Source organism: Acinonyx jubatus, chromosome C2 (genome assembly GCF_027475565.1).
Source record: "Acinonyx jubatus isolate Ajub_Pintada_27869175 chromosome C2, VMU_Ajub_asm_v1.0, whole genome shotgun sequence".
NCBI classification, from domain to species: domain Eukaryota; kingdom Metazoa; phylum Chordata; class Mammalia; order Carnivora; family Felidae; genus Acinonyx; species Acinonyx jubatus.
Genome location: NC_069384.1, coordinates 27,056,554 through 27,071,990, shown reverse-complemented (window position 1 = coordinate 27,071,990; position 15,437 = coordinate 27,056,554). Strand labels below are relative to the sequence as shown.

The 15,437-nt window shown below is 35.2% G+C and overlaps 1 long non-coding RNA gene across 2 annotated transcripts in view; it reads left to right on the top strand.

Moving 5' to 3' along the window:
* LOC128315365 (uncharacterized) overlaps positions 1-15,437 on the top strand; it is a 309,189-nt gene that overhangs the window by 68,153 nt on the left and 225,599 nt on the right. For both annotated transcript variants that reach the window (XR_008298137.1, XR_008298136.1), the window contains exon 5: positions 4,973-5,246. This is a non-coding gene — a long non-coding RNA (uncharacterized LOC128315365). The remainder of the gene's footprint in view (positions 1-4,972; positions 5,247-15,437) is intronic.

Below are 15,437 nucleotides of genomic sequence, written 5' to 3'. Positions count from 1 at the left end.
GGCGCCCCTAATTCCACCAGCAACTTTAATTTCCCTTTGCCATGCTAGGAAACATATTCACAGGTTCTGGAGATTAGGATGTGGACATTTCTGGAGGGTCATTACTCTCTCTCCCACAATTGAAATAACTCAAAAGAGACCATTGAAACCATGAAAGAATGAGATAAGTTGGCGAATTTAATTTCCCCTTCCCACCCCCAGTTACTTGATGGGATGGGCAGATGAGAAAAATTAGACCACTTTTAAAGTGGAGAAGCCATGTTTCCTTTCCACATCAGTCCTATAGAATGAATTTTTTATTTTATTGCATGCAAATTATGAGGTAAATCGGATAACTTTCTTATTAATCATAGATTTAGCAACCATTGCTTAATCTAATTCTGGATTTATGTCATGACTTGAGTAGGACTTTTCTCTCTTATTCATCCTGGATGTTAAAAGCAATTTTTATTTAGATGAAAATCATTACCTAAAGACTATGAGATAATTCTAGATGCCTGGTGACAACTTCTTAGATGAAAATTTCTCATTTTTCTTTTCAAGTTTTCTGCTATTCCTTCTCTATAGATTAACAAATAGTAATTATAGAGCATGATGTTAACAGTTGGTAAAAACCTGTGGCTGTTTTTCTAATAGAATATTTCTCTTTAGGTGATTAATCTGCTTCAAGTAGTTCTGTTCCATTGTGTATTTAGATGTCATGATTTATTATGTTCTTTTTTTCCATGAAGTACCTTTAATAAACAATCCTAAATGAAACAACTGGGAACTTTGCAAAAGAAACAAGTTTTAAAAACTGAGGTATTAAGTGTTTTATTCCACAAGGGATGCATGGCTAACCTTTTTTTTGAGGTCAATATAAATGAGATCAATCACAAAAGTAATAAGTATCCTTTGGAAACAGATTCATGCACTGGGGTAGTCCAAAAGTGGCACCTTTAAAAATCCTGCATTTCTCATATCTCATAAAGATGATCATTATTAAAGAGTTCAAGAATTGCTTTTTTGGAATCCAGATTACAGACACTGAAATTTTAAGCAGTGAGTTTGTGGGCACAAAAGCAGCCAGATATTTAGTTATCGTGATGATTAACTGCATCTTGTTTTGTCATCTGGATCCCTGTCATTGTGTAGACAGAGACATAAACAGTGGTTTCTTGACGTTGATTATACTATGAATAATTTCCACACTTATTAAAATGGCTTAAGGTTTTTTTTAAAGAATGAGTCACATCAAGAGACTGACAAGTTGCTTTTTAATTTATTATTTTTGCATCTCTCTCCAAGTTGGCTCTACATATAGAATGCATTGTATTATTTTTAAAATTAATGTGATTGGCTGCTATTTTACATTCTTACAGCCAATTTGTGTTGACTTGGCTCTTTTGATGAGATCATCGTGATTATAAATCTAAGGTTGTGCTTTTGATCTTTATAAAGAAGTTTGCTTACTTCCATCCTGGGAACACAGATGGCACTCATATTCTCTGTACGCTTATTTTATAAATTCGTGTCTTTGATCTTATGGGAAGACACTGTTAATTCCTTATCTTTAGTAAAGCTCCACCAATTAAGAGTATCCTAACGTCAGATAAGAACTATATTTTTAGTAAAATATAGTAGCCTGATGAGTGGAAATATGCTAACTAGTTACTAATTTTCATTGGGTGTCATGTCTAAAATTAATGGTTTAAATTTATAAGATATATTGTAGGTCTAAGTTCTCTAGTAAAATGATTTCAAATAAAATTTTATTGCAAAACTATTTTGGTATGAGTAGCACATTAAAATCTCACAATTGCATTTTGTATTTGGGTGTGAGAAGAACAGTAAATCCTAATACTAAAATACTATGAAAAATGCAATGTTGTTTTCCAAAATATCTAATAATTCAAACTATGACATAATGATATAGTAGGAAGTGGGAATCCTAACTTGCCAGGCTTAATATATTATGCTACTTACCGAAGGCCTCTTTTATTTTTAGTGTTCATTGTTTATAAATCCCTATTTGTTTAAGGAGATCAGGTATAGACCATCCACTAATCTTATTATAAAATTATTTTATTCATCAAAATACTCTGTATAATGGTGAATTCCTAAATACATTCTATGTGTTAGTGGAATCTACACATATGTGAGTTTATTAATATTATTAGAGTTTATCCTGTTTTGATTTTTACTTTGCAAAATGGATCACTTGCAGTTAAGTATTATCTTTTGGATTTTCTTAGGCTTTTTTGTACAATGCCAGATCAAAGAATTGAGATGACTGGGTAGAAAAGTTGTGTGTTCTTACAGAAAAATTGTGTGTTCTTACAGAAAGTTGTGTGTTCTTACATGTTGTGTGTGTGTGTGTGTGTGTGTGTGTGTGTGCATGTTTGAGAGAGAGATGAGGCCTACATATCTTAATTTGATTACCAGTAAATTTTTTTGTGATTTACTTGAATATTTTGAAAAACTGGACTTTGATAGCAAAATCATCAGCAAGGTGAGGCAAGTAGCTTCTTAGGTTTTTCTTCAATCACCCAGAAAAGAAGCATCTTACATGGTATATCAAGTAACTAATCGACGTCTTTGATTTCTGGTATTTTGATTTCAATGTGTGTAGCAGTACAGGAATAAAAATGTAATCTTTTCTTATACTATTTGTTTTTTGTGGTTTTTTTTGTTGTTGTTTTTATTTTCATAATGATTGTCTTGATCTCTTACTGGTCTAGTTTGGATTTTGCCTCACCTATCCTTCCTACCAAAACTTGATTTTTGGAAAGTCTAGACACAAGAACTGTGCTTTTTAAAAATTCTCATAAAATGCAAAATCAATTTGAATATATTTTATAATACAAATCTTACAAACATTAATAAAAAGATGATAAAATATAAATTGATAAAAATAACAGTGGGATTCTTTCTCTCTAGTATGGATGAACTATGTGTTATGTGCATGTATCTATATATGGATATACTATTTCTCCTAATGTGCTTACTATAATGATGAATTCCATTCATGATTAGAGAATCATGAGCTAAAAATAAAAATATACCCGAAAACATCAGTAAACATTGGTGAAATTCCACCTTAGGAAATAACCAATGCTTAAAGCTTACTTAGCATTCTGATTTGGAACAAGAAATATATAAATTATAGAATAATGAGAAAATTCAGAACTGCTAAGCACATCCCATTTTGATGATATTCTAAGTAGCCGTAAAAGAAAATGCAATTTTATTTACCTGCAAAGACCGGAGCCAGAAATCTCCATTTCAAAATGCTTATTTCTTTACAGTGTGGTTGAATGGCCGTGAACAATGCAAATCGGTTTTACTTTCTAAGTTTATTATACTTACACATATTTTGGTAAGTTGTCTACCCAGATCCTTTATTATACAATGAGGTAACCCCCCCCCCAGTAAAACCCCAAGTATCTTCTTTTCTTGGCCATCATATGCTGCTATTCTTCCCCTAGAAATTAATACACTCTGTATGCTGGCTCCTGTCTTTTCATCTCCTGCTGCAGAATCAGCGGTCATAACAGCTATTCTGTTCATGAATATGTAAATACAACATGCATAAAATAAAAAAATAGCGGGCGGTTCCCACTGCACACTATTCCCAACTCTGTTTAATACACAAAAAGCAAAGATTTAATTTTTCCACCATTTTGAGTCAGTGTTGTAAGGGATGCTATAATTATGTAACACGGAAATACATAAATGAGACATGCAGATGCTCATGATAGTTGGAATCCTAATAAACTGGCATCTATGCACGGCTATGGCAGTGCATACAGATTCACTTATTACTTCCCTCTAATGCCTGGTGATAAGGCGGAAATGCCTTAGGTCCTCAGTAATCTTTTATTTGCTGACTAGGTTCCACTTCCATACCTCACCCCAATATATGACTAAAACAATGTTTAGATTATGCATGTATACCTATAGGTATATTTGCATATACATACACACACACATTTTTTTTTCTTTTGAAGGGGAGAAATGATGACTACATCCGTTCTAGTATTCTGGCTGAAGCATTAAGCTCTGGGAAGAAAATAATTGCTTATTATTGAAATAAGCAAGCATGTTCATGCATATTTTTACGGCATGCATGCCTATGCGCCACTCCGTGCAAACAGTGCTATTGCAGCTCGTGTGCGGTAATTAGGTTGATGTAATTACGGTGAAATAAAGGCAGTCTCACTGATAATTTCACAGTGAATATTAAAGACATATGTGCCTTCCAGTGTACAATAAATGAACCTGAACTGCTGTCAGGGGCTAGGAGGACAGTGTGGCCAATGCACCTATTGTGTCCCTGCTGCAGAAAGGAGCCTGCCGATTGGCCACTGTCTGCAGCACATAGCACTGGCTGGTTATAAAGGACTTGTCTAGGGGAGAGCCTGTAGGTACTCCATTGTCTGGTAAAGTTCATATGACTGCATTCTTTTTTGCAAGGGGGGTGGAGGGAGAGCGGGGAAGGAGGGGGTGTCAGCTCAACTGTAAAAGCTGCACAGATTTTTTTCTTTCTCTCTCTCTGCCTCTCCATAGATCGTTTCTGTTTCATGCCCTGTCTCATTTCGCATAGCTAAAAAATAATGCTAATTAAGATCCCTTGTCTTAACCTGAAAATAATGACTCGGATATAATTAGAAATCTGGCTAGAGTTTAAAATTCTGGTAAGGGACCAAAAACATCAGTTACGGTGCTTAGGAGGGAAATGAAGAATTATTTTTCTGTAATCAAGGTAAACATGGCAGAGGGGGGTTCCCCCCTATCTTTTTTTAACCAATTTTAACCAATGGTGTTCTACAGCAGATGAGAGGATACTGTATTTCGAAAACTATTTTAGCCATCAAATTGAAAGGACACAAATCAGTAGCAATAGAAGCCTTCTTAATCCTCCTTAGGATGCAATTCAGATGAAAGAACTGCTTTTTTTTTTTTATTTTCTTTTTGTATGTGTGTGTTATAGATGGATCTGAGAACGCTGTCTGGGCTTGGTGCCAAGCGCTGGTATTTCACAGCAGCGACCGCCTCACAGACGAGCTGTGGGAAGCAGGAGGGAGACTCTCTCTTAGGGTGGAGACACAGCTGGGCTGAACAAGATTTGCTTCAAACGACAACAAGAGAGACAGAAAGTATCTGGTTCAACCGCTGCCCAAGCAGGCAGGCACCAGAAGAGCTAGCAGCCAATCCGGCCATGCTCGAAGCCAGCTCTGCAGCTCAGCCAATCAGTGACATCACTGGTGAGAAACTCATTTACATCATGCAGTAATGAACTTTGTTTAACATAGCCTCCCCTCTTTCCTGTTACCCCCCCCTCCCCATATTAGGTCCTTCCATTAATTATTCTGGTGGCATAATTTAAACCTCTATGCAAAAATGTGGCTACATTCTCTCTGATAGCTTTTACCTTCCCCTCCCACCCCACCCACTGGTGTCTGCTGTCACTGAAAGTGATTCTGGGTACAATTCTGTTTTGTTTTGACCTTGCAAAATTATCGTCTCTTTCTTTAAAAAAAATCTTAGAAAGAAATTAAACCTTTGTTTATTTTATCTGACTGTACTTCCCCCTTACGAATAGCATGCTGTTTGCAAGTTGGGATTCAGAATTGTACGAGGTACTAGAAAATAAGGGAGTGCATTGCCATGGAACTTACCATTTTTCCAAGCAATCTGCATTTTAGCGCTTCCTTTAATGCTTTCAGATTTTGTGCCGTAGTGGCCATTTTACATACAGTGTTTTATCCAAAAAGCACTTAAGTGCATCTGTCACATGGAGGAAAGTTCACTCTGGTTATATTTCATTCTTCACTGTGCTCAGCCAACATGTCATTTTATTAATGAATAGAACTGAGGTCATTTCTGGACAAATCTCTCTCTTCCCATCCCAGCACAATGCACCTGATTTGCATCCATTTACTAGAAAAACTGAATACAAGAACCAGCTTGAAAAGAAGTTAAGGGACCGGCTTCCGTATCATTTTAGAATATGCCGCAGCATTTTGTTTTTTAGAATGCGTAATATTTAACATCTGCCTTGGTGTTTCTATAAAAATGCTTGATCTCCATTCCCAGTGTAGTATCTTTAGCTAATGTATTGGTTTGTTATATAACTAAAAATAGACCAAAGGTAGTAAGAGTCACAAATGAGTTCATTTGTCAGCAGAGAACCTCTGGAAACATAATTTTGTCTTGTCCGGTACATTATGTATTTGGTGTGTCAGGGTTAAACTTATTTGTTTTATAGATAAGTTAAAAGGGCTGGGACATGTGGCATGTGAAGGTTTTCAGGTTGCTTTAGCGAATCCCAAAGAGCGGAAACTGGGTCACACTTAAATGTGATTTCTCTTGAGCCATGTCTTTATTGCATATTGGCATTAAAGGGATGCAGTTTTCTGGCAGAGGAGGTGACGTTGCATTGTCTTTTTTTAGAAAAGAGTATTTTGAATATAATTATTCGAAGACATGGAATTTTTAAAACATCGGCAAGGTTTCATAACGTCGCATGATTCGTTTAAGAAGCTTAAAGAGTACAATGATAGGCACAGACACTTTTTAAAGCATATGAAGGATTTAGGCGCTAAACCACAGCCCTTTTAATTCATGAGGCATTCCATCATCCCATCATCAGTATTCAGGGAGCGACTGTCCTGAATCAGTCATGAGCTCCCCTGCTGCAGATCCTGTAATTTGAATCATGTGTAATAATATATTATCCTACTGGGGGCCTTCTTTCAGTAGGAGAATGGTTTATACATTCTGCTATAAGAGAACTTTTGGCTCCTCTCCGCCTCACAGCCATTACTCACATAGGCAATCACGATCATCTTCCTTAAGGAATAACATCTGCACGACCTCCTGAGCCAAAAATCTGCAACCTCCCCCACATTCTGAATTACGATTTTCTTGGAACAGGGAACACTTGACAAGACTGAAGTAGAAAAATGGAAGGTTTAGAGGAATGGATCACAATTTTATTGGGCATGCTGTGTGGCAAAAGCCAAGCTCCCATTCCTTTGAAATGATGGAGGATTGGTGGGGAAAGGGGGCCCATGATAGACCTAGATGCGTTTGTTTGAGGTTTACACACAAGCTGAAATGTAATGTGTTCAAGGAAGACATGGCTCCCTCTGTGTTTTTCTCTGGACATTCTAGCAAGGTCCCGCAAAGGGTGTGGCAACACGGAGGGATAAATGGAGGGCGTCGAAGGTTGTGAAAACAGAGAACCCTTGCCTCAACTTGGGAAGAAGCAATGGGATATAGCAGGGGCCATCTGACCCAGGAGTTAAAGATTCAGGGACTGGGTGGCTTTGATTCTCTCTCTCATTCTGACTTTGATCCGTTCACATAATTTCTGTTTTTCTTTATCTGTAAAGATTAAATAGACTGCCAGCACAGAGATAGTCCCTGTGTGTGGAATACTCCCCCTTTCTTTTTTAAACATTTGAAATCCTTCTTTGCTTCAAGGGCCAGATTAAGTATTCCCTCTTCTGTGAAATCTTTTCAAATCACGGTGGCCAGAATCTCTCACTTTTCCATCATTCTCTTTGTGTCTTCGTTATTGTTAGTGTAGCAGTCAATGCTGTTGTAGGGCCACATGTGTGTATCTTTGCCACTAGACTGAAAGCCCCTTGGGGACAGAGACCATGTTGAATTCACCCTCCACCCTCTTCTCTAAGAATAATGAATTATGCCCCTAAGTTTTAAATCAGTGATGTAATTAAGGAGCTAAAGGTTCATTGTAAGTTGTGGAAGGAGTGTTTACCAATTCCAAGGATGACTACTGCTGTTAACAACTATTGCCACCAGGTACCAGTTGATGTCCGTTTTGCCTTATCAGTTTTATGCCTTTTGTTTCATGGTCCTTGATAATACAGCTCAGAATAAATGGTTGCTGCATTATTTTTCTTAAATAACCAGTTGTAGGGAATTTAAATTTCCTATTTATCAGATGTGGAATTAAGTCAACTTGGTTTGGTGTTTTAAAACTAAAAAATAAGGGAAATTCATGTAAATTAATTGCAAAAGCAGCCATGATAAACAAATTATACTATCAAGCTCTACTGTTAATGATATGGAAGAATTAATTACTTGGAAGAGGTAAGCAATTAATGCTGGGTGTTGAAATGCTTTATAAGGCATGATTCATCGGGGAATATGGAATCCTAAGTCTTATTCTCTGAGTGTTATCATTGAGATATGTATTTTTAATCTGTAAAGTGATACAACAGTCTTTTAAGAGTGTATTTCTACATGTATCTGATATAATCTGATTATGCCAAAATATGATTTTGATTCTTATGCTACTCATTTAAGTTTATACTTTTGGCTACTATACTACTGCAAGGTAGAGATTAATTTCTTAGCAAACAATGATATTCTTATCAATATGTTTACAAGTCGTGCTTAGAATTTTAAAATCTTATTTCAAACTATTGGGCCAGTACATGCTATGAGAAGGGAATGAAGTAACCGGAGAATATATACCTCTTCACTTTTTATATTTGGGGAAGCAGAAATTTTAGCCCTGGAAATCAGCTAGTCTGAAGTCAAGGTTTTATAGAAGTCTTAGAGAGGAAAGGTATCTTGCCCAAGACTATGTTCTATCAGGTTCCTTGGAACAGCTGAAACTGGTATCCAGGATTCAGAATGACGGGTTCCCTATTCTTTCCTCTCCATCAAATAATCTGTACTTTTAATATCAGATAGGATTATACAATTTTATAGTGTTAACATAAATTGCATTCATTGTAATTGACTGTGACTAGTAGTATTCCTATTCCTAGTTTATGGTTGAAAACAAGGGGACTGGAACTTAGGGAGGTGTATTTTTTCCCACTACCCTATAAGAATGTGATCAGCTACTAATAAACCACCATTTATATTAGTATTCTTTAAAATAATTTTGGTTTTGATGAAAAAAATGGAAATCTCATATCTGGGTTCACTTTTCAGTAGCTTTGAATTCAATTAACATAAATATCATATCTTAAATTACAGGGCTACTACAGCCCTTAAAATAAAGGGCTAGTTTGTACCTTTTTTTATTGAGTTGTTATAACTGACTTTTTTTTTTTCTGTTGTCTTGCTAAAATGGTCAGGTATCTCAATAAGTGTATTTCCTTTCAGCCCAGTATTAAAAATAGAATTCTGGTGGCACCTGGATGGCTCAGTCGGTTAAACGACTTCACCTCAGGTCATGATCTCATGGTTTGTGAGTTTGAGACCTGCATCGGGTTCTCTGCTGTCAGCACAGAGCCTGCTTCAGATCCTCTGTCCCCTCTCCCTCTGCCCTTCTTCTCCTGCTCATGCTCTCTCTCTCTCTCTCTCAAAAATAAACATTTTTTAAAATTTTAAAAAAGAAGAATTCAGAACCTCATAAACATAGGAGATGAATTGTGACCACTTAAGGAACAAATGATCCTCAAGACAGGAGAACTAATAGGAGTCTGTCCAACTTCTTCTGTTCAGACAATTATATTTAAGAGCTCAGAGAGTGACTGAGTAAATATGGATCACCTTAGTTAAAAATGTTACTTTGCATCATGGTTTAAGACATGGTAACTGAAGGCCATTTGCATCTGAATATTGTTTTCTTTTCTAAACTTATCAAAGTAGTGATAAGTAAGAAAAAAACTAATGGAAGTCTCCTCTATGTTGACAGGTTTTATAGGATAATCATATGATTGTTATTTCAAAATGAACTCTTGAATCAGAAAAGCAGGAGTAAATATTGGGACCTTGCCCAATAAAACACTGAGGTCTGTGATTGAGAATCATTTATTTGTAAGATGGCAAAGAAACAGAGGAAACTGACCTAAAACGTTTTCATCTTCTAGCAATTCTTCCTACTTAAACCTTCAAATATGCTAAATATCATGAGCAATTATCAAATATAGTTAGGAGCTTAGTGAGCATTTTCATGAAATCGGTGATCATGTATCTTATTGTTACTGAACAATGATCCTGCTCTGTAGCTGGTGGCTGGCACAAGAGGAGGAACAAAATGATACGGACTAATGGCTAATATCCACTGCGGATGCGTTATGTGTCATATGCTACACTATGCACTATGCAGGCATTAGTTCATTTAATTCTCAAGCAGTTCTTTGGTATTATTATCTTCATTTTACAGATAAGAAAACTGGCTTTGAGAAAAGTTAAGCAACTTGTCAAAGTCACATGACTAAAAAGTGGCAAAACTGGGATTCAAAACAAAGATTCTGACTTGAGAACCCATATTCTTAAGCAATGTACCCAAGCTGAATAATCAGTAAATGTGATTTTGTTGTTTGGCTATTGGAATAGAATGTTTTTTCTTTGCTAAATCCATAGAGTTTCTCTGGTTCATTTTGTTAGATGTGAACATATATTTATATTTTTACCTTTGTATTTTATTATTCTGTTTGAAAGCTACTGACCTAGCTATAATGTCTACATTAATATTCCCTTATATTTTTGTATTTATGTGACAATTCAGATCACTTAAGGTAATGCATACAAAAGCAGTTTCAGAATAGTTAAGTACTATATAAATGGAAGGTCATGATTTTATTAAAATGCCTTTGCAAGTCTGAATTACTAAAAATGATTATTAGGCTAAATGTTCCCATTTCCTCTTTCATCTACATATATTACTTATTAAATATGTCACCTATTTCATGAGAAAATTAATAATTATTGATTTGGCAATTGCAGAGTGTCACTGGATCCTGACTATCCAGACTTTTGGGACATCTCAGCTTCCTCAGTCCTGGTTACACATTTTGTGTCCAAACCACTGCAATCCAGGAGATGCTAAAAGAGAAAAGTCATGCAGCTACTATTTACTAAAACTTCCATGCCTAATGCTAGATATTCTACGTTTTACCTAGTGGTCAGTCCTAAGGGACATAGTCAACAAGTTGTGGAATTTAACAGTTTAATTTAGTGAAGGCAAAGGAGAAAACAGAAGTGTGGATAGTTTCTTCTCTTTCCAAATGAATCATTGTCCAGTCTCTTGCTCAATTTTCTGACTATTTTTCTCTCAAACATGTCATGCACTCACCACATGTTAGAAACTTCAGGCAACAAACCTACCCTCTTGAACTTCAGCATTGTTATTGATGTTTGTTATGGAAATAGTACATACTGATATATATTAGTATATAATTGAAGCGCTTAGTGTTGTTGCATAATTTATGAACCCATCTCCTCAAAAGCAATAATGTTGAGCCCTGTGATTCTCATTTGAGTTTTCTCCACTTTATCATTGGTTCTTCTGTAATCTTGAAACCTAGAACTCAAGGAAATACTCCTTGGAAGGTCCCCAAATGCAGGCAGAAGGGGGGTTATCTCTGTGTTCTGAAGACACTAGGCCCATCGATGTGGTCCAAAGGCTCATTAGCAGTTTTCAGGGTCACACTGTGATTTTGTGTGTGTCCTCCATTATCCTCTTCTAGGTTCAACAGTTGATAATTTCTTTTCCTCCCAAGGATCCTTTACTTAGTGTTACTAACAATTTTCTATTTGTGGGCAAGAATGAAAGTCAACGTAGAGGATTTTCTCATTGTTCTCTGGACCTGCCAAGAAAGTACATCACTCGTAACATATTTAAGGTGTTTATTTTCAGAATGTTTATTTTTACACAATGAAAAACAGAGCTAATAATAAGGAAAACTATGTCAGTTATTACATAATGATCACTTAAATCCATGGGGCTATAGAGTAGTGATTAGGAGCACAGGAATCACTGGCCAAATGCCTGTTTCTAAATCTAGACTCCATTACTTACTAAATGCACATCCTTGGGGGAAATTATATAATTTCTTTGCATCTTGGTTTTCTCATCTATATAGTATTACCTACCTTATAAGATTTGCAAAGGATACATTTTTGGGCATTTTTGTAAAGGATGATAGCATAAAGATGGATAAATTCATGGTCTCTATTCTTCAAAGTGTAGAATGTAGTTGGGGAGTGTGTGTGTGCACGTGTGTTTGTGTTTAAATATTAACATGGTGTAGTTCAGTGCTATAACAGATGTGTTTATACTTGTATAAATACTTTATTGATTCTACCTATTCAGTCAGCTTTTTTCTTTTATTTGAACAAGTCCCCAAACTATTGGTCTAATATAATTATCAGGTTTAGCTCATCAAATATGGGTTTCATGTTAAAAGTTATTTTTAAAAAGACTGTATTATCTTTTAATGATATTAGCATAATTTTACAAATAGAGATAATTAATAATACTTAATTCCTTGATTCCACCATTTCTTCCCTTACTAGTTGGATGTGTCAGAAAAAAATGTCCTAAGACATATGTAAAAATTCATGAAACCATTTATTTTGATTTTTTCAAAGCTCTGTAGTAGAGCTAATGTTTCAGATCATGATATCCTAGAATGATCAATGGATAGCTTCCTAATCAGTGGTATTCTGTACATAAGTTTAACTCATGGTCCAAATGTCTAATGCTCACCAATCAGATAATTGATACATACGGACTTTCCTATAGCAATTTCCATTATGCTCAAGAAGAAAAAAAATAGATTCTAATCTATTTAGAACCCTGTGTAAATTCTCTAAGCCTCACGTTCCCTATTATAAAATAGGGATAATTATATTGACGACCAAGAAAGGTATTTGCTTGGGTGAAATAAGATCTATGGAGTAACGTTTTGTCTCTCTTCTATAGACTATAAAGTCGGCTCCAGTATATGCTTAAACGTCAATAACAGCAGTATGATTTCAATAAAATGCCAGCCTCTGAGGAGACAACCTCTAGTATTATGTATTCTATAGATTAGAAAATAAGATTGCTTTTGTTTACATTTCAAATCAAAATTCCCATTAATTTGACTGCATTGAGGGGATTGTTAATGCAACTTAATTAAATCAGATTGTTTTCTTATCTTAACCTGGGAATGACCGAGACCGAAAATTATTGCATTTTGAAAAGAAGTGTGGGGGTGCCTGGGTGGCTTGGTTGGTTAAGTGTCCGAATTTGGCTCAGGTCATGATCTCATGGTTTGTGAGTTCCAGTCCTGCCTCGGGCTCTGTGCTGACAGCTTGGAGCTTGGAGCTGCTTTGGATTCTGTTGTCTCCCTTTCCCTCTGCCCCTCCCCTACCCCTCAAAAAATAAAATAAAAGATTAAAAAAATAAATAAAAATAAAAAGAAGTACAAGAACTCCCCCTCCCCCGAGGACTTTAACATATGTAAATAGAGAAAGGAAACGGAAAGGGTTTCCAATAATTGAGTTGGAGGGATGTTCAAAGGCATATCGATTTTTGGAGGCAACAAATTGTCAGGAGTATCCTTAGGGTGAAGAGGTGATAATGCCATATGCGATATCATATTTGAACTCTTGTGTGCCAACTTTGTGATGTTTTACAATTTCATTTTATCTATAAAGGTTTGTTACTACTTCTTTCAGGCCCTTTTTATGGTTTTTTTTATGGTGTTAATAATGAGAATGACAACTAAGTGAACTTTGTCATGATACCTTATAAGTGTAGTTATTGCTTAAACTATGTGTATAAGAAAAGTGAAGAAATTACACATTATGTTTGGGGTAGCTTCTAGCAATACGGTCTTTTAGTAATTCCTGGCCCCCCTTTTCCTTTTAAACAACAATTAGCTAACATTCTATCACACATCACCACAAACAGTCTTGGATATCAGTGTCATTGTGTACCAGAAGCTATTTAGTTTTTCACTTCTTAAAAGCTATTCATTTTGCAATGGAGTTAAACTTTGCCTTTGCCTTCCTAGCCCTCAGACTCTTTAAAATTCCATTAAATTTAATTATTTTTTACCTTTGTTATTTAATAAGTGATTTTCTAGCATTGACTGATTTTTACCACTGTAGAAACATATGCTTTCACTAGGTTTAGACTTTATTTGGAGTCTATTAAAGAGACCATACATACAGTTTCCCCAAGGACACTACTCGTTAATGCCTATAATTATTAAGGATTCCCTCTTTCATGTTCCATAGTGACCTATTTTAGAATAGAAATTATGTGGCTACTCAATAATGTAAAGTTAACTCCTGAATTTATTTTCAACAACAGATGTTCTAATCTGTTGTCTTCATAAAGTTATTTGTACTTAGCAGACCATGCCAACTGAGTTTTGGATTTGAAACTGTGGTTGAAGTAGTGATAGGTAAATTTGTTAATATGTGTTAGACAAGCAATGAGTAATCGTTGAATTAAACTCTCTCATTTGAACATCAGATTTCATTAGTATGCTGGTCTCCACTAAAATCAGGAAGGAGTCCAGGACTCCTTTTTGACAAATATTGGTTAAGCATTATCTATGTGCCAATCGGTAAGCACTGGAGGACACAGCAGTAAAGCAAATAGGCAAAATCCTATGCTTTCATGAAGTTTTGTCTAGAGATCCTTCATATGATAATAATACATATTTATCAAGTTACACTGATGAGATTTTGCTCTCTTATACAAATTGCTTTGAGAAATAGAAGGCTTTATTTAAAACCCAGCCTGTTCTTAATATAAGACTGTTCCATGATGGAGGCTAACTTTATACTATAAATTCCTACTGGATTTTCTTTTTTTCTCTCACTCAATAGCTTACCTGACATCTTAGGTCCTCCTGGAGTTGATGGTGCCACTTGCCCATGACTTTTATGTGAAATTTAATAAAGAAGAAACACAGAAAATCAAATTCCTGGTAGTCTTGATATCTTCTGTGTTCTAGTCACTATGTAAGGGTATATGGAAAACTTATTACTTCATTTGTCTTTGAAAACTTTTATTTTTCCTTACTGGGAAGGACAAGTTATTGTCATTTTCTCCTAACATATATAATTCATCTTTTAAAATATATCCTGGAGCTCTTTAAATAATTTCTCTCTTTGGAGAAAGCACCTTCTCTTGTTATTTAGTTCTTCATAAAGCCCATGAATATTTTAAGTTTTTATTGGCTTATATTATGGGCATAAAAGAAATAATCAGCAATTTATATACCAAAACATACTTATTCAAAATGGGAATAATTGTATCATAACATCATAACCATTTAGCACTTGAAATAGACATAAAATGATCTAGTTTCTTTCCCTTATTTTTCAAATGGGCACAGGAAGTATGGGAAAAATGGTATTTGACTTGCCTAAATTCACAGAATAGTTTGTGGAAGACTCAGAAAAAGAACCAAGATTTTTTTTAATGTTGTCTTTTAAAAAGCATTCTGATTGTACAAGTAATATTTTCTGTATTATAAATTTGAAAAACTCAAGAGGAATATGGATGAAAATTAAAATGTCTAGTTAACTTACTCTATATAAGTTACCATGGTTATATAAACGCTACTTAAAAATATACACATGTTTTGAATAATATTGAAGTCTCACCTTATAAACAACTTTGTATCTTGCTTTTAAACACTAAAAGAAATATATTATCTGGTATGGTATGAGGG